Source organism: Tachyglossus aculeatus (genome assembly GCF_015852505.1).
Source record: "Tachyglossus aculeatus isolate mTacAcu1 chromosome 12 unlocalized genomic scaffold, mTacAcu1.pri SUPER_6_unloc_1, whole genome shotgun sequence".
In the NCBI taxonomy this organism is placed as follows: domain Eukaryota; kingdom Metazoa; phylum Chordata; class Mammalia; order Monotremata; family Tachyglossidae; genus Tachyglossus; species Tachyglossus aculeatus.
This window is the reverse complement of record NW_024044828.1, coordinates 10,173,005-10,194,062: the sequence shown is the minus strand read 5'-3', so window position 1 is coordinate 10,194,062 and position 21,058 is coordinate 10,173,005. Positions and strand designations below refer to the sequence as shown.

The following is a 21,058-nucleotide window of genomic DNA, read 5'->3' as shown; positions in this document are numbered from 1 at the left end:
TTGATGTTACATGAAGATTCTATGATTTCTTCATCTAGGGTGAGGTGGCTATAGGGTGGGTCTCTATAGCTCGACCATTTTCTTTCAGTGTATGATCAGGGGTTTCCCATGCCCTGTGGCTCTGGTCACCAACCAAACCGTTTCAGTGCTCGTCTCTTTGCTGCTCTAATAAATAATAGGCTCATGGGCTCTTTATTCTCTAATACAGTGGCTATGACCCCAGTAAATGGTTTCAATATGGTTCTTGGAGGACTCCTGGATTTGAAAGCTGGAATCCACCATACTGCTGATGTGGAGAAGTGCACAGATTCAAGGTCAAATCACTCTATTAGTGGTGCTTATTGAGCATTTACTGTGTGCAGAGCCGGTCAAATTTTTTTATTCCTTCAAGTTAACTTTTCTTGAATCAATCAATCGGTGCACTGTAGTGAGCACTTGGGAGAGTAGAGTATAAAAGAGTTGGTGGACATCCCTGCCCTCAATGAGTTTAGAATCCAGAGGAAGCCACTTATGCTAGGCATTGCTCTGACCAAAGCCTGGGGAAGCTGATTTTGAGGTAGTGGTAGAGGTAGTCTGGGGGAAGACAGGAGACTGAATAAGAGAGGGAAGCCAGAAAAGAGGGGATGTTGAAATAGGGTAGAGGCAAATCTGCACCTGGGCTATGGAACGGGGAACATCATCACCATCAGCTTCATTATTATTTATTGAACGTCCACTATGTGCAAAACACTATAGTAGGGGCTAGGAAACTGAGAGTAAAAGTCAAGACTTAGCTCCTGCCCTCGAGATGCTTTCAGTCTAACTGGAATAGAGAGGGAAGGGTGAATGGGAGAAAGGTTCCAAGAAAAGATTAATTAAGGTTGACCCAGAGTGGATGTGATAGGCAAAGGAGAGAACTTGGGGACTGGGAGATGGATTATAGCTGTGATGGGGAAACCAGGTTTGAGAAAATCATGAATTTTGTGTTTGGTATGCCCAGTTTTAGGTGGCAGAGGGCCAACATAATGTAGAAATAAGCTCACTGTGGGCAGGAAATGTGTCTACCAACTCTGTTGTATTTTCCCATGTACTTAGTACACTGCTCTGCCCATGGTAAGCGCTCAATAAACACCATTTTTGATGGTGATGATGATGAGTAATTTGAGAGTGGAGAGGGTGGGATGTCAGAGACAGTGATTTTAATGTGTGAGGATCTGCAAACGGATTCACAACAGCATTCAAATCACTGTTATTTTATCCAACAGAACTTTCACTTAGAGAGGATTGATCTTAGAGGAACTTCTTTAACTTGGGGATCCTAGACAATTAGATGCTGTTATTCACTCTTCCAAAATTTTATCATTTAATTCTTTTCTTGGAGAAGGCCCATTAGGAATGCCAGTGCTAACCTGTTCCCAGCCTCGAACGCAGAAGTCAGGGCATTTCAGAGCTGCTCCAGAAACTTTGACCATCCAGAGACGGTTGCAAAGATTTCTAAGGACAGCGGATAGGTCTTCTCAAAGAAGAATCGGCTTCTTCTAGGGCAGCTGTTCAGGCAGGACCCAATAAAGTTTCCCCTAACTGAATTCCTCTCACTAGGAGTTACAAAAAGACAGCCCAGAGGAGGCACGACTGGTTTCCTAGAATAATAATGACAATTGTGGTATTTGTTAAGTGCTTACTATGTGCCAAGCACAGTACTAAACCCTGGGGTAGATCCAAGATAATCTAGTTGGCCACTCCCTGGGTCACAGTTTAAGGGGAACAAATATTGAACGCCCATTTTACAGATGAGGAAACTGAGACCCCTAACTACTCCTCAGACAAATGGTGGAGCCAGCATTAGAACCCAGGTCCCCTGACTTTCTTGGACTTTATGTGGAAGATACTTATTTGACTACTTTATTATTATCATGATAGTATTTGTTAAGTATTTACCGTGTATCAAGCACTTTTCTTACTGCTGGGATAGATACAAGTTAATTAAATTGGACACAGTCTCTGTCCCCCATGGGCCTCACAGCCTAAGTAGAAGGAAGAACAAGTATTTAGTCCTTATTTTACAGCTGAGGAAACTGATGCACAGAGAAGTTAAGTAACTTGTCCAAGGATCACATACAGCAAGCAGTTGGTAGAATCAGAATTAGAACGCAGGTCCTCCAACTCCCAGGCCCGTGCTCTTTCCACTAGGCCATGCTGCTTTATGAAAGGAATGGTACAAGGTACCGTGAGAGCCCGACCCTGACAACGAATCATGGTCTTATTTTGTGAGATATCTGGGGTTCAGGTTTCTGATCAATCAGCATGGCCATTCCACCTCTTTTTCCAGAAGCTAGAAACATAGGCTTAAAGCCACAGGCCTGGGAAAGATTAAAGCCTAAGATTCTTGTGGCCAGAGGCAAGCCACTTAACTTCTCTGTGAGTCAGTTCCCTCATCTGTAAAATGGGGATAAAGATTGTGAGCCACCCGTGGGACACCCTGATCACCTTGTAACCTCCCCAGAGCTTAGAACAGTGCTTTGCACATAGTAAGTGCTTAATAAATGCCATCATTATTATTATTATTATTTGGAGACAGGCATGCTAATGTTAGAAAGTACACAATGACACTTGAGAGTCTCTGGACGGTATTCTCTAAGGAGACATGGTAGGAATTTCACTAATGATTTATTCGTCAGCAAGTTCAGCAAGGCAGTTTTCTGCTTTGGAAAGAGAAATGACCTTTTGCAGGTGATGACAGCATAACTGGTATATTTAAATGTAATTAGGAATTGGGTTACCAAACAGCAACTGAAGCCACATCCAGAATTAGTACTGGAGATGAGAAATTCTATTAGTCATCATTTAAGAGGCCAACTTTTAATTCAGAACTGAGATTTTACTAACATTTGATTCTGGATTAGTATTTTTACAGTAACTACACTAGGGCAGGAAGAATTGGGCAGCTTAAAGTAAGTGGTAGAGAGAGGAGGGCAAATTTATGACTGTCTAATATGATTGCATTGTATCTACCTCAGCACAGTGCTTGGCACATAGTAAATGCTTAGAAATACAATTATAATGATGATGATCATGAAAATCCTTCCTGCTAGCTAAAGTCCTGGTTGAATTGGAACAGATCCATGTCCTTGGCTAAATCATTTAATCCTTAAACTCCTTAGTTTAGCCATCTGTAAAGCAGGGATGGTCAAATAGCTACTTCCATGATGCTCCTAGGAAGCTCTATTAGTTAATGGGCTTCATTTCCCTCATCTGGAGAATGGGGATTGAGACTGTGAGCCCCATGTGGGACAACCTGATTGCCTTGTACCCTCCCTAATGCTTGGCACATAGTAAGCGCTTAACAAGCCCATTTTGGGCAGGGATAGTCTCTATTTCTGTATTGTACTTTCCAAGTCCTTCTACAGTTCTCTGCACACAGTAAGCGCTCAGTAAGTATGATTGACTGAATGAATGAACAAATATCACCATCAAGGGCATGGGTGATGCAGAAGGCAAGGAAACAGGTGGAGAGAAAAGAGATTATGGGCATGAGGCGTGATGGGGCTTCCTTTCTGCTGGGGCTACAACAACTAATAGGAGGCAAAATAAAAGAAAAGGAGGCGGTAAATGTTGGTAAAAGGTGGCACACTCGAGGGGAGGCATTTCAGGCTGGCCCAACGTCAGGAGGATTTAATAATGAAAACAATAATAATAATAATGGTATTTGTTAAGCGCTTACTTTGTGCCAAACCCTGATATAAGCGCTGGGGTAGATACAAGGTAATCAGATTGTCCCACTTGGGGCTCACAGTTTCAATCCCCATTTTCCAGACGAGGGAAGTGAGGCCCGGAGAAGTGGAATGACTTGCCCAAGGTCACACAGCAGACAAGTGGCGGAGGTGGGATTAGAACCCACGACTTCTGACTCCCCAGCCCGGGAGCCTTAGAGACGCCACGTTGCTTCTAGGCTGTGAGCCCGTCTTTGGGTAGGGACCGCCTCTATCTGTTGCTGATTTGTACTTCCCAAGCGCTTAGTCCAGTGCTCTGCACCCAGAAAGCGCTCAATAAATACGATGGAATGAGGCGGTTTAAGGAGATAAGTGGGCGGGTTTGCGTGTGAACCCCAGACTCTCCCCCTTTTCTCCAGACTGAGCCCCCTTTTTCCTCTCTCCCTCCCCATCCCCCCCACCCTACCTCCTTCCCCTCCCCACAGCCCCTGTATATATGTTTGTACAGATTTATTACTCTATTTATTTTACTTGTACATATTTACTATTCTATTTATTTCGTTCATGATGTACGTCTAGCTTTACTTCTATTTATTCTGATGACTTGACACCGCATATCTTGTCTTGTCATTCATTCAATTGTATTTATTGAGCGCTTACTGTGTGCAGAGCACTGTACTAAGCGCTTGGGAAGTACAAGTTGGCAACATATAGAGACGGTCCCTACCCAACAGAGGGCTCACAGCCTAGAAGGGGGAGCCAGACAACAAAACAAAACATATTAACAAAATAAAATAAGTAGAATAAATATGTGCAAGTAAAAATAAATAAATAGAGTAATGAATATGTACAAACATTTCTAGACTGTGAGCCTGCTGTTGGGTAGGGACCGTCTCTATATGTTGCCAACTTGTACATCCCAAGCACTGTACTAAGCGCTTGGGAAGTACAAGTTGGCAACATATAGAGACGGTCCCTACCCAACAGCGGGCTCATAGTCTAGAAGGGGGAGACGGGCGACAAAACAAAACATATTAACAAAATAAAATAAACAGAATAGATATGCACAAGTAAAATCCCGGCTCCGCCAATTGTCAGCTGTGTGACTTTGGGCAAGTCACTTCACTTCTCCGTGCCCCAGTTCCCTCATCTGTAAAATGGGGATGAAGACTGTGAGCCCCCCGGGGGACAACCTGATCTCCTTGTAACCTCCCCAGCGCTTAGAACAGTGCTTAGCACATAGTAAGTGCTTAATAAATGCCATTATTATTATCATTATAATAAATATGTACAAACATTTCTAAGCTGCGAGCCCGCTGTTGGGTAGGGACCGTCTCTATATGTTGCCAACTTGGACTTCCCAAGCGCTTAGTACAGTGCTCTGCACACAGTCAGTGCTCAATAAATACGATTGATTGAATGAATGAATGAATGAATGAATGAATGAACGACGAGCCCGCCCCGTCCCCCGCCCCTGGCCGCGGCGCGCATGCTCCTCGCAGCCGGGGCCGGAGCCTCCCTCCCCGGCCAGGCCACGCCCCTCTCCGGCTAGACCACGCCCCTCCGTGTTAAGGCCACGCCCACTCGACTAGGGCACGCCCCCATCAGAGGAGCGCCCCCCCCCCCGCGCGTGACAGCGCCAGCATCCCGGGAGCAGCTGCAGCTGCAGCGGCGGGCAGGTAGCGGAGCCGTCCGCCCGTCCGTCCGGCCGCGGATCCCGCATCCCCGCCCGCCCGGCCGCCCGGCCGGCCATGGTCCCTCCGCGGAGCCGGAGCCGGAGCCGGAGCCGGAGCCGGAGGCGGCGGGGGCAGCGTGGGCCCCGGCGCCGGCCTCCCGGGTCTCCGTGCCCGGCCTGGGGCGCCGCCTGGATCTGCTGCTGGGCGCTCGCGGGCTGCGGGGCGGCCCCAGCCGGCGGACCCGCCCCCGGCCCCCCGCTGCCGCCTCCCTGCCAGGAGGTGAGCTGCCTTCCCCCGTAGCCCCCGACCCACAGCCCACCCGCACGTCACCGCTCTGCCTTGCCCCCGACCCTGCCTGCCCGCCTGCCTGCCTGCTCCTCTACGCCTTTCCCTCCTTCCATCCATCCCTTTCTCCTTCCCCTCCCCACCTGTATATATGTTTGGACGGATTTCCCTCCTTCCCTCCATCCCTTTCCCCCTCCCCATCCCCCCCGCCTTACCTCCTTCCCCTCCCCACCTGTATATATGTTTGGACGGATTTCCCTCCTTCCCTCCATCCCTTTCCCCCTCCCCATCCTCCCCACCTGTATATATGTTTGTACGCCTTTCCCTCCTCCATCCATCCCTTTCCCCCTCCCCATCCCCCCCGCCTTACCTCCTTCCCCTCCCCACCTGTATATATGTTTGGACGGATTTCCCTCCTTTCATCCATCCCTTTCCCCCTCCCCATCCTCCCCACCTGTATATATGTTTATACGCCTTTCCCTCCTTCCCTCCATCCCTTTCCCCCTCCCCATCCCCCCCGCCTTACCTCCTTCCCCTCCCCACCTGTATATATGTTTGGACGGATTTCCCTCCTTTCATCCATCCCTTTCCCCCTCCCCATCCTCCCCACCTGTATATATGTTTATACGCCTTTCCCTCCTTCCCTCCATCCCTTTCCCCCTCCCCATCCCCCCCGCCTTACCTCCTTCCCCTCCCCACCTGTATATATGTTTGGACGGATTTCCCTCCTTCCCTCCATCCCTTTCCCCCTCCCCATCCTCCCCACCTGTATATATGTTTGTACGCCTTTCCCTCCTTCCATCCATCCCTTTCCCCCTCCCCATCCCCCCCGCCTTACCTCCTTCCCCTCCCCACCTGTATATATGTTTGGACGGATTTCCCTCCTTCCCTCCATCCCTTTCCCCCTCCCCATCCTCCCCACCTGTATATATGTTTGTACGCCTTTCCCTCCTTCCCTCCATCCCTTTCCCCCTCCCCATTCCCCCCGCTTTACCTCCTTCCCCTCCCCACCATACACGTATTTCCCTCCTTTCATCCATCCCTTTCCCCCTCCCCATCCTCCCCACCTGTATATATGTTTGTACGCCTTTCCCTCCTTCCATCCATCCCTTTCCCCCTCCCCATCCCCCCCGCCTTACCTCCTTCCCCTCCCCACCTGTATATATGTTTGTACGGATTTCCCTCCTTCCATCCATCCTATTTATTTTATTTTGTTAGTATGTTTGGTTTTTTTTTCTGTCTCCCCCTTTTCGACTGTGAGCCCAATGTTGGGTAGGGACTGTCTCTATATGTTGCCAATTTGTACTTCCCAAGCGCTTAGTACAGTGCTCTGCACATAGTAAGCGCTCAATAAATGATTGATTGATTGATTGATTTCCCCCTCCCCACCCCCCCCGCCTTACCTCCTTCCCCTCCCCACCTGTATATATGTTTGTACGCCTTTCCCTCCTTCCATCCATCCCTTTCCCCCTCCCCATCCCCCCGCCTTAACTCCATCCCCTCCCCACCTGTATATATGTTTGTACGTATTTATTACTCTATTCATTTATTTGTACATATTTACTATTCTGTGTATTTTATTTTGTTAATGTGTTTTGTCATCTGTCTCCCCCTTCTAGACAGTGAGCCCGCTGTTGGGTAGGGACCGTCCCCCTCTCCATCCCCCCCATTTTACCTCCTTCCCTTCCCCACAGCACCTGTATATATGTTTATATGTTTGTACATATTTATTACTCTGTTTATTTTACTTTTACATATCTGTTCTATTCATTTTATTTTGTTAGTGTGTTTGGTTTTGATCTCCGTCTCCCCCTTTTAGACTGTGAGCCCACTGTTGGGTAGCGACTGTCTCTATATGTTGCCAACTTGTACTTCCCAAGCGCTTAGTACAGTGCTCTGCACACAGTAAGCGCTCAATAAATACGATTGATTGATTGATTTTGTTTTGTCGTCCGTCTCCCCCTTCTAGACTGTGAGCCCACTGTTGGGTAGGGACCGTCTCTATAGGTTGACAACTTGTACTTCCCAAGCGCTTAGTCCAATGCTCTGCACACAGTAAGCGCTCAATAAATATGATTGAACTGAATGAATGAATGTATATATGCTTGTACATATTTATTACTCTGTTTTACTTGTACATATTTATTCTGTTCTATTTTGTTCATATGTTTTGTTTTGTCGTCTGTCTCCCCCTTCTAGACTGTGAGCCCGCTGTTGGGTAGGGACCGTCTCTATATGTTGCCAACTTGTACTTCCCAAGCGCTTAGTCCAGTGCTCTGCACACAGTAAGCGCCCAATAAATACGATTGAATTGAATTAATGAATGAATGTGTATATGCTTGTACATATTTATTACTCTATTTTACTTGTACATATTTATTCTGTTCTACTTTATTTTGTTCATATGTTTTGTTTTGTCGTCTGTCTCCCCCTTCCAGACTGAGCCCTCTGTTGGGTAGGGACCGGCTTTAGATGTTGCCAACTTGTACTTCCCAAGCGCTTAGTCCAGTGCTCTGCACATAGTAAGCGCTCAATAAATACGATTGAATGGATGAATGAATCCATCCATCCCTGCCCTTCCATCTCTTCCTCCTTCATCCCCCAGCCCTTCCTCTTTCCCTCCCCATCCATCCCTGAGATGCAGGCTTCCCGCGGCTGGGGGCAAGTTTGGGATAGTAGCGGGGTGTTTGTGTTTTATTATTTTTTTTGTTGTTTTTTGGAGTGGGAAGTGGGTGTCTTTGAGCTCGCCCTTGTCCCAGCTCGGGGTTTAAAGGCAGGGAGGGGACTGGGGACACCCCGAAGCATGGGATTTTCCCGGCCACCGCTCATCTCTCCCCTCGCATGCAGCTGGATGCTTTCGGCCAGCTCAGGTGACCGAGCCAAACCGTCCACTGTCCTCTGGTCCCAAGGCCCCCGCCGGCCCATCTGTTGGGATTCGTGTTGTCCTGGCAAAGGCAGGCGGTAAAGATGGGGTGGGAGAGAAGAATGAGCGGGTGGGGAGAGGGGATGTTTGCAGGAATTCAGCAAAGCGAAGAGAACCCCGTCTCGACCATTTGGAGATGCTACATCACCTGGCCAGAGCAGTTGCCATTGAGGTTTTTGTAGCGTGAGCCTACATTGTTGGTTTTCTGCTGCTGCGAGGGATGATTTATGGTTGTGTGAGAGAGAGGGAGAGAGGCAGCCGCTGCCTCCTGCTGCTGTCAGACTGCCCACACTGTGCCATGGGGCCCTGTTGGCTACTTGCACTATTTATCTACCCCCAGGGCCTGCTTTACAGACTGTGTCCATTGAAACGGACGGAAAGATGAGGTCAGAAGTGAAGACAAATTTAAGGAGACCATCCTGGAGAGGATTATTTAGGGGGCTTGTAGGGAAATACGGGATCAGGTCAGTTCATTTGGAAAGAAAGAGCTGATCAGACAGCCGGTCTGTCAGTGTAACAAGACCAGATCTGAGCCTGGTAACCCCTCCTCTCCTCACTCTCTGCCCAGGCTGGGATTAAAGAGGTACCTTGTCCTGAAAATCCTTGGTTCCGTCTTCGTCCCTGGTGTACTTTTGATGGAGTCGTCCACTGAAGCAGCCTACAGGGTGAACTGAATTAAAATCAAAGTGTTGTCTGCCAGGATGCAGTTGTGCTTTGGCTGAGGAAACATGGCAAGCCGCTGACTTAATTTGAATTGATCAATTCTATTAACCACAGCAGTGATTGTGTGCTCTCCTGCTGCTTAATATGTAAAGCAGAGGTACAAGGCAGAGCCCCTGAGGCTGCAGGAAGGGGAGTGGGGTGGGAGCAGGCTTTTGGTGGGCAGCAGGATAGACTCCTCCAGGTCCTCCACTCGTTTTGGACCACAGTTAAGTTAATCTCCTGTCGACCTCATTAATAATAATAATAAAAATAATTTTGGTATCTAAGTGCTTACTATGTGCAAGGCACTGTACTGAGTGTTGATAAATGATAATTATGGTATTAAGTGCTTACTGTGTGCCAAGCACTGTTCAAAGCGCTGGGGTAGATACAAGGTAATTAGGTTGTCTCATATGGGGCTCATAGTCTTAATCCCTATTTTACAGATGAGGCTACTGAGGCACAGAGAAGTGAAGTGGCTTGCCCAGGGTCACACAGCAGACAAGTGACAGAGCCAGGATTGGAACCCACATCCTCCGACTCCCAAGACTGTGCTCTTTCCATTAAGCCACACTGCTCCCCTACCTAAGCAAGCATAAACTTCTGTAGCTAGCCTCTTTCCCTAGAGAAGCGCATGGCCTAGCAGAAAGAGTGGGGGGCCTTGGGGCCAGATGACCTGGCTTCTAATCGCGACCCTCTGTCTACCCTTGGGCAAGTCACTTAAATTCTCTGTGCCTGTTTCCTCATCCGTAAAATGGGGATCCAGTGCCTGCTCTCCCTTCTATTTTGATTGCGAGTCCCCTGTGGGACAGAGACTGCAACCGACCTAATTAATTTGTGTCTACCCTAGTATTTAGAACTGTTTGACTCATAGTAAGTACTTAACAAATACTATTATTATTATGGTTGTTATGATGATGATGATTTGTGCCACTGCCTGGGTCAGCAAGGAATGCTCTGTTAGGTTTAGAATTTGCACTTGGACTATGATTGGCTGGGAAGGCCGGGCCCTGTGGTGGGCAGTAGGAGGAACTGGGACAACAGGGGCAAATGTCATTATCATCAATAGGATGAGAGGAGAAAGAAGGGCAGGGAATGGGAGGTTGGAGCCATCAGGGTGGATGAGGAGAAGAAAGAGTCTGGCTACAGAGGGGCCAGCCAGGACAGGGAGGGGGGCATGGTCTTTTGGGGTCAGACTGGGTTTCATTATAAATCATATCTTAAATGGGAGAGTCCGTACTCTTGAGTAAAGCTATGTTATTGGAATTTGCAGTTGGACGATATGATGTGTTTTAAAGTATTACTGTTTTTTTTTCTTTCCAACCTGTAAACTTTAAGGCCCACATGGCATCGGTCCCTTTTAATGAGGTGTCTGTTGAGTAAAACGAAGTGAAATTAAATGGAATGAAAAGATCAGGGGTCGGGAAAGTAATCTTGTAGGAACTGTTTCATGGTTGATGAATTAGGGCAGCTTTCTAGGTGTGAACCACTTCTGCATTGGAGAAACCAAAGGACAGTTGAAACCTGGGAAAAATTGAAGCTGGAGACTGGGTGTGACTTTGCTGACCACAGGACAGGGCTACCTTTTTTATTTGCTAAAAGCCTCTTGACACTTGCTCCCCAGATTCTAGGGCTAAGTCTCCCTTTCCCTGCCTGTAAAAGGTGACAGAAATGTCAGCTACTTAAACATTGTGAGGAAACAGCTCTTACATGTCACCTGCCACTTACTCAAGGGATCTGTTGTTGTCTTATGCTGCCGTGTCCGACCCATAGCGACTCCATGGACACACCTCTCTCAGAGTGCCTCACCTCCATCTGCAATCGTTTTGGTAGTGTATCCATAGAGTTTTCTTGGTAAAAATATGGAAGCGGTTTACCTCCTTCCCCCTTCCATGCAGTAAACCTGAGTCTCCACCCTCGACTCTCTCCCATGCTGCTGCTGCCCAGCACAGGTGAGTTTTGACTTGTAGCAGATTGCCTTCCACTCGCTAGCCACTGCCCAAGCTAGGGAGGGAATGGATATGTCTCTGCTTGACTCTCCCTCCCGTAGTTGAGACTGATAAAGTCCTGGAAACTCTCCAGGTGCGACCCTGAGAGGTGTCAAGGGGATTGGGAAAGGAGAATTTGTTTTCAGGCTCTGAGAATTGAGGTTATCCTGGCTTCCAAAGTGTGTGGGTAAGGCAGCCAGTAACATGGTAGCATGTCTGTCGTTGGGACAGAACAAACCAGGATGAAGGAAGAGGTTACACTTCGAGGGACCAGTTCTCTCACGTGGCTGTTCTTTTGAGAGGAGATGTCCGTCAAAGACCTGAGCCTGCTCAGTTCCTGTTTTTAACCAAAGAGTGACTGCTGGGTTCCTATTTGGGCGAGGTGTGTGGAAAGGATTCAGCACCGCTTTGTCTACCATCTGTGATTAGGGTGGCCAGATGTTTAGCTCCTAGGCGGCCTCTCCCCTGCCTGGTGCAGATAGAGCATCCGGTTTCTTTGTGTCTGGTAGTTTTATTGTCAGTGTCCAGGCTCCTGCTGCTCAGATGCGATTCCTGTTTCCAGAGGGCCTTGGGAGGGGGAATCATAGTTTCCGGGGTCAAGGGTGCCCTTGGACAAATGCTCTGTATTTAGCTAAACTCAGCGCATTTCTGCAAAACGGCACATTTGTGTTCTCATACATGGTATGCTTGGTCTAATGCATGGCACGTGACATCACATGTGTCTCAATATTTGTCAAAGTCTCTCTTATCTGTGACCTTGAAAGATGCTTTTAGTACTGGATGAAGCAGCTTAGCTAAGGCATGTGAAGCAGAGTGTGTCTGTTATATTGTTCCACAAGGGCATATCTTCCTATTTAGAGAGAGCTGTAGGTTTCAAAGGAAGGGAGAGCTGGGGAAAATGAGGGAGACACTTTTCTTTGTTTGATTATCTTAAGCCTAAACAGTATCATCTGGGAGAAAAATGGCTATTAGCTAATGAGAACAAACCAGCAATGTTGAACTGACCCTACTGACGGGCCCAAAGAAAGAAGCCAATCAATCAGTTTTATTTACTGGGAGTTCACTGTGTGGAGAGCGCTGTACTAAGTACTTGGGGAAGTGCAATACAACATAGTTGGTAGACACGATCTCACCCTTCAAGAAGCTTACAGTCTAGTGGAGAAAACAGACATTAAAATGAATTGTAGAGAAAGGAAGCAATAGAGTGGGTCAGAGAGGAGTGAGTTGCAAAGTGCTGAGGAGGTACAGGTCCACAAATATAGGTGAGGGAGAATAGGGTGGGGTGATGAAAAGGAAAGTTTTTTGAGGGAATTATGGGTTTTAAGGTTGAGGTGCGTGGTGGTCTGTTGGGTATGAAGGGGGAAGGAGTTCCAGGCGGAAGGGAGGGTGTGAGCAAGGAGTAATGGCGAGAGAGACGAGAGCAAGGCATGGTATATTGGTGTTAGAGGAGCTAAGCATGTGGGTTGTGTTGTGGATGGAGAGGAGCAAGGATAGATAGAGAGAGCTGGTTGAGGGCCTTAAAGCCGACGAGGAGGAGTGTCTGTTTGATACGGAGATAGATAGGCAACCTTTGGAGGTTTTTAAAGAGTGGAGAGATGTGTGCAGAATGATTTTTCTAGAAAAATGTTCCGGGCAGCAGAGTGAAGTATGGACTGGAATGGGGAGAGGCTGGAGGCAGGAAAGTCAGCAAGGAGGCTGATTCATTCATTCATTCAATTGTATTTATTGAGCGCTTACTGTGTGCAGAGCTTGGGAAGTACGAGTTGGCAACATATAGAGGCGGTCCCTACCCAACAACAGGTGAGACGAGCTCTGACAACTGCTTGGATAAGTGAGGTAGCAGTTTGGATGGCGAGGAAAGGGAGACATTGTGAAAGGGTTAAATGTCCTGGGTTGGAGTGGGGAGGGGGCACTAAAGGAAATGTTACATTAGGGCTTCAAGAGGAAAATTATCAGTGGGTCTTTGAGATACCTGTGCAGAACTGCCTGACACTGGCTTCAGCAGTTCATGGTCTTTTATCTTTAACCATGACACCCAAATAATGGTGTCTAATTACAGTAGACAGCTCCTAACAGCCAAGGAGCTGAACGCTTTGCAAGCATTAACTCATTAGTGCTCTTAGTATTTCCTGTAGTTGGGTTGAGATTAAATGGCTGTTTGAGCGTGTACAGCACACTATCTTTAGCTTTAGACCTTGCTGTTGTTCGGTAAAGTCATAACTGGCTTCCTAAATATGGGAGAAACTCCCTTCATTCCATTGTGAGGAAGTCAGTACTATTTATTGAGCTCTTATTGTGTGCTGAGCACTGTATTAAGTGCTTGGGAGAGTACAATAGAGGTAGTAGGCATAATCCCTCCCTTCAAGTGGCTCAGTGGAAAGAGTAGGGCTTTGGAGTCAGAGGTGGTGGGTTTGATCCCGGCTCTGCCACATGTCTGCCGTGTGACCTTGGGCTAGTCACTTAACTTCTCTGAGCCTGTTACCTCATCTGTAAAATGGGGATTAAGACTGTGAGCCCTGCGTGGGGCAACCTGATCACCTTGTATCCCCCCCAGTGCTTAGAACAGTGCTTTGCACATAGTGTGCGCTTAACAAATGCCATCATTATTATTCAAGGATTTTGCCATTTAGTGGGGGAGACAGACTCTAAAATAAATTACAAGTAAAGGGAGAGTTTAGGAGTATGTGCATGAATGCTATAGGGAAGGGGAGTTGTGGGGTAAGTGATTAGGAGGTGAGGACTCAAATGCATAAGTGATACAGTAGTAGGAAAAAGTGGTGGAAGATGAGAGGTTAACCAGGGAAGGCTGACCTGGGTTCTAATTCTGGCTTCGCCACTTGCCTGCTCTGTGATCGTGGGGAAGTCACTTAACCTCTCTGTGTCTCAGTTTCCTCATCTGCAAAATAGGGATTCAGTACCTGTTCTCCCTCCTGTTTAGGCTGTGAGCCCCTTGTGAGACCTGATTGTGCTGTATATACCCTAGCACTTAGTGCTCAACAAATGTTGTTGTTATTATTATTAATAGATTTGATTTTAGCGCTTTGAGCATTTGAAGAGTAATGGCCACCCAATTGTGAAGGGAGAATTCCAGGCAGGAGGGAGGGCCCTGAGCAAGAAGTCAGTGGTGGGAGAGACAAGAGCAAGGCACGTTGAGAGGTTGACATTAGAAGAGCAAAATGTTCAGACAAGATTGTAGTGGGAGGAGAGTGAGGGATAAGTGGGATGGAGAGAGCTGATTGAGAGCCTTAAAGCTGTTGGTCAAGAGTTTCTGCTTGATGCAGAGAGGAATGGTAACAATTGGAGAATTTTCAGGAGTGGGGAGATGAGTAGAATGTTTTAGAAAAATGATCTGTGCAGAAGAATGAAGTACAGACCAGAAGGGGAAGGGGGTAGTGGGGGAAAGAAACAGGGGGAAGATCAGCAAAGAGGCTGATGCAGGAGTCCAGACAGGCTGTGACAAGTGTTTAGACCAGCATGGTCACAGTTTGGATGGAGAGGAAGGGATGGATTCCATTAGTGTGCAAGGCCACAATTGTATGGTTGTTTCTGCCCTATGTTGACCAGGCCACTGTGTGTATGTTTTACAGTTTATATATCTTCATTATTTGTGTACCCCTTATCATTTTTAAAGTGGGAGTTTTGGTAATAGAGCATGTAGGGCAGGTTAGCTGATAATTTGCTCAGAGGCTGCTTAGATAGATTTCCAAATATTTGAATTTACCAAATTCTTACCAACAATAAGCAAAAAGGTCCTCTGTGTTTAATGCAACTTTCTAAATTCAGAAGTTAGAATACTTGATCATTTAAGATGCATATTTAATGGAGTCTTATGCATTAAGGAGTCTTATGATTATTGATACCAAGTGCCAAAGTATACCAGGGAGATAGTTTAAAATAAAAAAGCAGTTCATGGCTAGTATGGACCGCCGTGATTTAAGCGTATTTTTAACATGCTGTCACTGAGCAATTCATCAGAGAGATGTATGTATTTTTAGGAGATTATTGGAAGCCACAGAACCTATTGCATATTCTCATGTTAAAAAAAATCCCTCTGAATTTAGGTCTCCAGTTATGGAGCCAAGTGATACACCAATTCCTAATCCAGAAGTGCTAATTTGTTTGACTCTGGTTTAATAGCACTTTAGTAAAAAGGCTCCACTTTCTGCAGCCTCTGGGTCTGAGAACTGATCCTCTCCCTTCTGCCCCATTGAATCTAACTGATACAAGTTGGGCTGTTCAGGTGGTGGATTATTCAGACCCCAAGATAGTAAATGGACTGAGTGCCTGGGCATTTGTTATCTGCCTCTTGTCCAGCTCCTACCTCATTGCTGCTCTCTGCGGGCAGCAGAGGTGAACCCTCCAAACCCAAGTAGCCTGTGTAACCTGGAAGTGGCCAGAAGCCTGCTTCTCAGGGTCACCACCTACCAGGAGAGTAAACTGTATTCTAGCGAAAGCATTCCACTCCCAAACAAGGTGGATTTTTGATTCACCCGCTGCGACTGTTAATTAGGCTGTGTTATGGGAGAAATACTCTCTGCCAGCCCGTTTTCTGGATGAATATCATGCTTACTGTGTGCAGACCACAGTTCTAATCGCTTGGGAGAGTACACCATGGCAGACTGTTTCCTGCCCACAGCAGATTTACAGTCTACAGTGACCAATCATATTTATTGAGCGCTTACTGTGTGCAGCATGTTGTACTAAGCGCTTGGGAGAGTACAGTATAACACTATAACAGACACATTCCTGGCCTACAACGAGCTTAGATTCCACAGTGATGTGTTCTGCTGAGCATAATGGAGGAGCCATGGACCTGCTGCTTTGGAATTAAAGATCTGGGTGAAGGAATCAGTGATGGTGGCATGAGTGGTTTGCAGACTCTGTCTCTCTCCCACTGGCTGTGCTCCAGCCAGGGCCTGGAGGGCATCGAGCGAGTAGGAGAGGAGGACTGCAGCTCATTGCAGACTTTCCTGCAAGGTTTATTTTACATGCTGGACCCCCTGATGGCCAACGGCTGTAGCATAGTGCCAATAATAATTGTGGTATTTAAGTGCTTACTATGGGCTATTTTAAGCGTTGGAGTGGATACAAGGCGATTGGATTAGACACAGTCCCTGTCCCGGAAGGGGCTCACAGTCTTAATCCCCATTTTACAGATGAGGTTACTGAGGCCCAGAGAAGTGAAGTGACTTGTCCAAGGTTACCCAGCAGACACATGGCGGACCTGAGATTAGAACCCAGGTCCAGGCTCTATCCACTAGGCCATGCTGTTTCTCAATGCTTGTGCCCTTTGACCTGTAACTGAGGAGGGGGGGTTCCTTGAAGGCCAGTGTGGTCTTCACAGCTCAGATTAGCCAGTTGTTTTTCAGCTTTCTTGCTGGGCTGGTCCGTCTTGCAAAATGTCCTAGGTGGTTCTCAGTCAGAAACCTTTCTCGCTGATGGAACAGACATTCCCATCTGGCGAAGCTAGGCTTAGTCCCCAGGGCTCTTGATTCCTAGGCCTCTTGATTCCTCGGGCCAACCTCTCTTCCACTAACCCCAGAGCAGGGCTGGGTGGAAGGATAGGTTTCTAGATTCGGTTGCGGAAAAGCCTAGCCTCTTCCTTTTGGAACCTGTTTCTCCTTCTTGGCTTTGTGCCCTAACTCACCAGGTAGGGAAAAAAGTTGCCCTGCCAGGGAGTATGGTGAAGCTGACCCAATCAATCTTTTCTGTAGTTCTGATGCCAGCCTCTTGATAGGGCTTACTCGGTTCAGTTGTTTTTTGTTTGGGCTTTCATCAGACCGAGTTCTTTTCTTTGGTAGTGGGAGGTCAGCTCGACCCTGCAGTAATCTCAGACAATGGGGTCTGAAGAACCCTTTCAGTCTCAGGGCTCCTGTGATCATGTCTCCTTGGAGAGAAAGCTGGAGGCAGAGGCAGGGGCTGCGTGCTGCTTTGGAAATGCAGTGTCAAATCATGCTAATAGTTGTAGGTTTTGGTTAAGTGCTTACCATGTGCCGGGCACTGTGCTTTAATGGTCGGGTAGAAAAATAGGGAGTCCTACATGGGGCTCACAGGCTGAGGGGAAGGGAGAACAACTGTGAAATTGTCATTTTGCAGATGAGGAAACTGAGCACGGAAAGCCAAATGATTTGCCCCAGGCCACACAGCAGGCATGTGGTAGAGCTGGGATTAGAACCCAGTTCTCCTGCCTCCCAGTCTTGTGCTCTCTCCATAAGGCCTTTTTTTTAATGATATTTGTTAAGTGCTTATTGTGTGCCAAGCACTGTTCAAAGTACTGGGGTAGATACAAGGTAATCAGGTTGGACACAGTCCCGATCCTCCATGGGCTCACTCTCTTAATCCCCATTTTACAGATGAGGTAACTGAGGCACAGAGAAGCAAAGTGATTTACCCCAAGGTCACATGGTAGACAAGTGGTGGAACTGGGATTAGCACACAGGTCCTTCTGACTCCGAGGCCTGTGCTCTAGCCATTAGGCTATGGTTGCTGACTCTCCTCTTGGTGGAAAAGGCAACCAACTTTCTAGTTCTTTTTCTTGACTGGCATGACTGTCTTTCTGAATCACTCCAATGTATGTACATGGTAGCATTCTGAGGTTCTTCCCTCAAGCAATGCTGCAGTGGATATGTGTTAAAGTCAACATGAGACAGTCAATACCAGAAAGATCTTATCAAGGTGAACCGTGTTACTTGGGACAATTTCTTGCAAGCGGAACAATGTCCATGTACTTATATATCCAAACGTGTCTGATTTTAACAATGTTTGTAGCAGTACAGTTTGCATATGTGATACGCAGCTGCTTCAGGTTGTTTTGAGGACAATACACCTTTCCGTATGCAGTTTTGGGTTGGCCATTGATGGCCCTCCCAAACTCCAGATGGTGAGATACCTCAGGTCGGATCAGGACCTCGTAACTGCTATTTTGCAGGTCTAAACCAATTTTGTGCGATCCTAGAGCACTTCTCCGGGGGGATCCCTGAGCCCCTTACGTACTCCAGAGCCCCCCTGTTCCCCTCCAGGGCCCAAGTGTGCTGTCCCACCAGGTCTGAGCCACAAACTTTGGCACCAAGAGCCAATGCAGAGGCTGGGTTTGGTGCCCAAAAATTTTAAAAGGGCATAAAGGAAGGGGTCTGAAATAACAGAAGCTGTTGGGAATAGGCCATCCCTAAACTGGACTGTCCAATTTAAGACTGGACTTCCATTCTGGACTCATTTTTATTAAGGCCTCTCTCTCTTTCCTGGCAGAACACTAATTTCCTCAGTTGCATGAATGGTTTTCTTTTGACTGGTCTTCCTTCACGGTAATCTCTCCCTCTCCCCCTAGGCCTACTTCTCATTCCTCTTTCAGGGTATCTGAGTTCATTTTAGTGGGCCCAGATTGCTGGGTGACACCATGGGGCGTCGAAGGGATTTAGAAAAATGGATTTCTGTCTCATTCTGTCTGAATGAGTTTCGGCCCCACCTATTCCCTGCTGTCTGCCTCTGTGAAATAGAAGATAAAAATGAGTTAGGGAAGTGATTTGCAGCAGCACATATACTTTATTGGGAGACTGGGGTCAGTATGAGAAGCAGAGGGGCCTAGTAGAAGGAACACAGGCTTGGGAGTTCAGGGGATCTGGGTTTTAATCCCTGCTGCGCCACATGTCTGCTATGTGACCTTGGGCAAGTCACTTAATACCTCACTTACCTCATCTGTGAAATGGGGATTGAGACTGTGAGCCCCATGTGGTAAATGGACTGTATCCAACCTGATTATCTTGTCTCTACCCCAGCACTTAGTACAGTGCCTGGCACTTGGTGAGTGCTTAACAAAAGCCATTTAAAAAAAAAGTATGGCCTAAGGTTCTGAATTGTCCTTTCTTAGATCCCCTCAAAATGGCCTTTATCAGATACCGATTACCTCCCTGGAAGCCATTGTCTGGCCATCCTTTCCCTGGAGTAAAATCAATCAATCAATCAATCATATTTATTGAGCGTTTACTGTGTGCAGAGCACTGTACTAAGCGCTTGGGAAGTACAAGTTGGCAACATATAGAGACAGTCCCTACCCAACAGTGGGCTCACAGTCTAGAAGGGGGAGACAGAGAACAAAACCAAACATAGTAACAAAATAAAATAAATAGAATAGATATGTACAAGTAAGATAAATAAATAAATAAATAGAGTAATAAATATGTATAAACATATACATATATACAGGTGCTGTGGGGAAGGGAAGGAGGTAAGATGGGCGGATGGAGAGGGGGACGAGGGGGAGAGGAAGGAATGGGCTCAGTCTGGGAAGGCCTCCTGGAGGAGGTGAGCTCTCAGTAGGGCCTTGAAGGGAGGAAGAGAGCTAGCTTGGCGGATGGGCGGAGGGAGGGCATTCCAGGCCGGGGGGATGACGTGGGCCGGGGGTTGATGGCGGGACAGGCGAGAACGCGGCACGGTGAGGAGATTAGTGGCAGGGGAGCGGAGGGTGCGGGCTGGGCTGTAGAAGGAGAGAAGGGAGGTGAGTTAGGAGGGGGCGAGGTGATGGACAGCCTTGAAGCCCGGGGTGAGGAGTTTCTGCCTGATGCGCAGATTGATTGGTAGCCACTGGAGATTTTTGAGGAGGGGAGTAATATGCCCAGAGCGTTTCTGGACAAAGACAATCCGGGCAGTAGCATGAAGTATGGACTGAAATGGGGAGAGACATGAGGATGGGAGATCAGAGAGAAGGCTAATGCAGTAGTCCAGACGGGATAGGATGAGAGCTTGAATGAGTAGGGTAGCGGTTTGGATGGAGAGGAAAGGGCAGATCTTGGCAATGTTGCAGAGCTGAGACCAGCAGGTTTTGGTGACGGCTTGGATGTGAGGGGTGAATGAGAGAGCGGAGTCGAGGATGACACCAAGTTTGCAGGCTTGTGAGACGGGAAGGATGGTAGTGCCATCAACAGTGATGGGAAAGTCAGGGAGAGGGCAGGGTTTGGGAGGGAAGACAAGGAGTTCAGTCGTGGACATGTTGAGTTTTAGGTGGCGGGCAGACATCCAGATGGAGATGTCCTGAAGGCAGGAAAAGAAGCCTTTGCTTCTCTGATGCTAAGCTACTCACTGTACTTCAGTCGCATCCACCTCGTTGCTGACCTGTTGCCCACGTCCTGCCTCTGGCCTGGAACACCCTCCCTCTCCATATCGTACAGACAATCACTCTCCCCACCTTCAAAGCCTTACTGAAGGCACAGCTCCTCCAAGAGGCCTTCCCTTCCTAGGCCCTCATTTCCTCTTCCCCCACTCCCTTCTGCATCTCCCTGTACTTGGATTTGCTCTTTTTATTCACATCTCCCTCAATCCCACTGCGCTTAGATACCTATCCATAATTTATATTAATTTCTGTTCCCCCTTTAAGCTTGTTGTGGTCAGGGAACGTGTCTACCAACTCTGTTATATTGTACTCTCCCAAGTGCTTAGTACAGTGCACTGCACACACTAAGTACTCAATAAATATGATTGAAAGGAAAAAAATGAAGAAAAAGCGCCATTTACTGCTTTCCTCTATTCTGAATGGTACATTAAGCAGGACTGCCATCTCTGCTTTCCCATTTTGTAATGTAATCCTAATAAAAATGGCCACATTGATTTACCTGAAGATTAAAGCTGGCATTGGTTTAGATTGAAACTAGATTAAAGCAGGCAACTTGTTCTATTATATTTCCTTTTTTTTTCCCACTCCCAATGTCTATCCCTCTGGATATCAGCATCAAATGTGAGACGAGTTTGCTTGACATTATTTTGCGGGCATGAAAGTAGCAAATCCTTTGAGTTTTCTCCTCTTGA

General features: G+C 47.3%; 1 protein-coding gene and 1 non-coding gene across 2 annotated transcripts in view; one reads left to right on the top strand and one right to left on the bottom strand.

The window, feature by feature from the left end:
• The first annotated feature begins 5,557 nt into the window (after positions 1–5,557).
• The window catches only part of ELAPOR2 (endosome-lysosome associated apoptosis and autophagy regulator family member 2), a 93,643-nt gene continuing 78,142 nt past the window's right edge, over positions 5,558–21,058 (top strand). The window contains exon 1 of the mRNA XM_038741037.1: positions 5,558–5,644. The gene's annotated coding sequence lies outside the window, so the exon portion shown is untranslated. The remainder of the gene's footprint in view (positions 5,645–21,058) is intronic.
• On the bottom strand, positions 11,238–11,375 carry LOC119921192. The gene has a single exon (XR_005448497.1). It is a non-coding gene; the product is annotated as a small nucleolar RNA SNORA7 (small nucleolar RNA).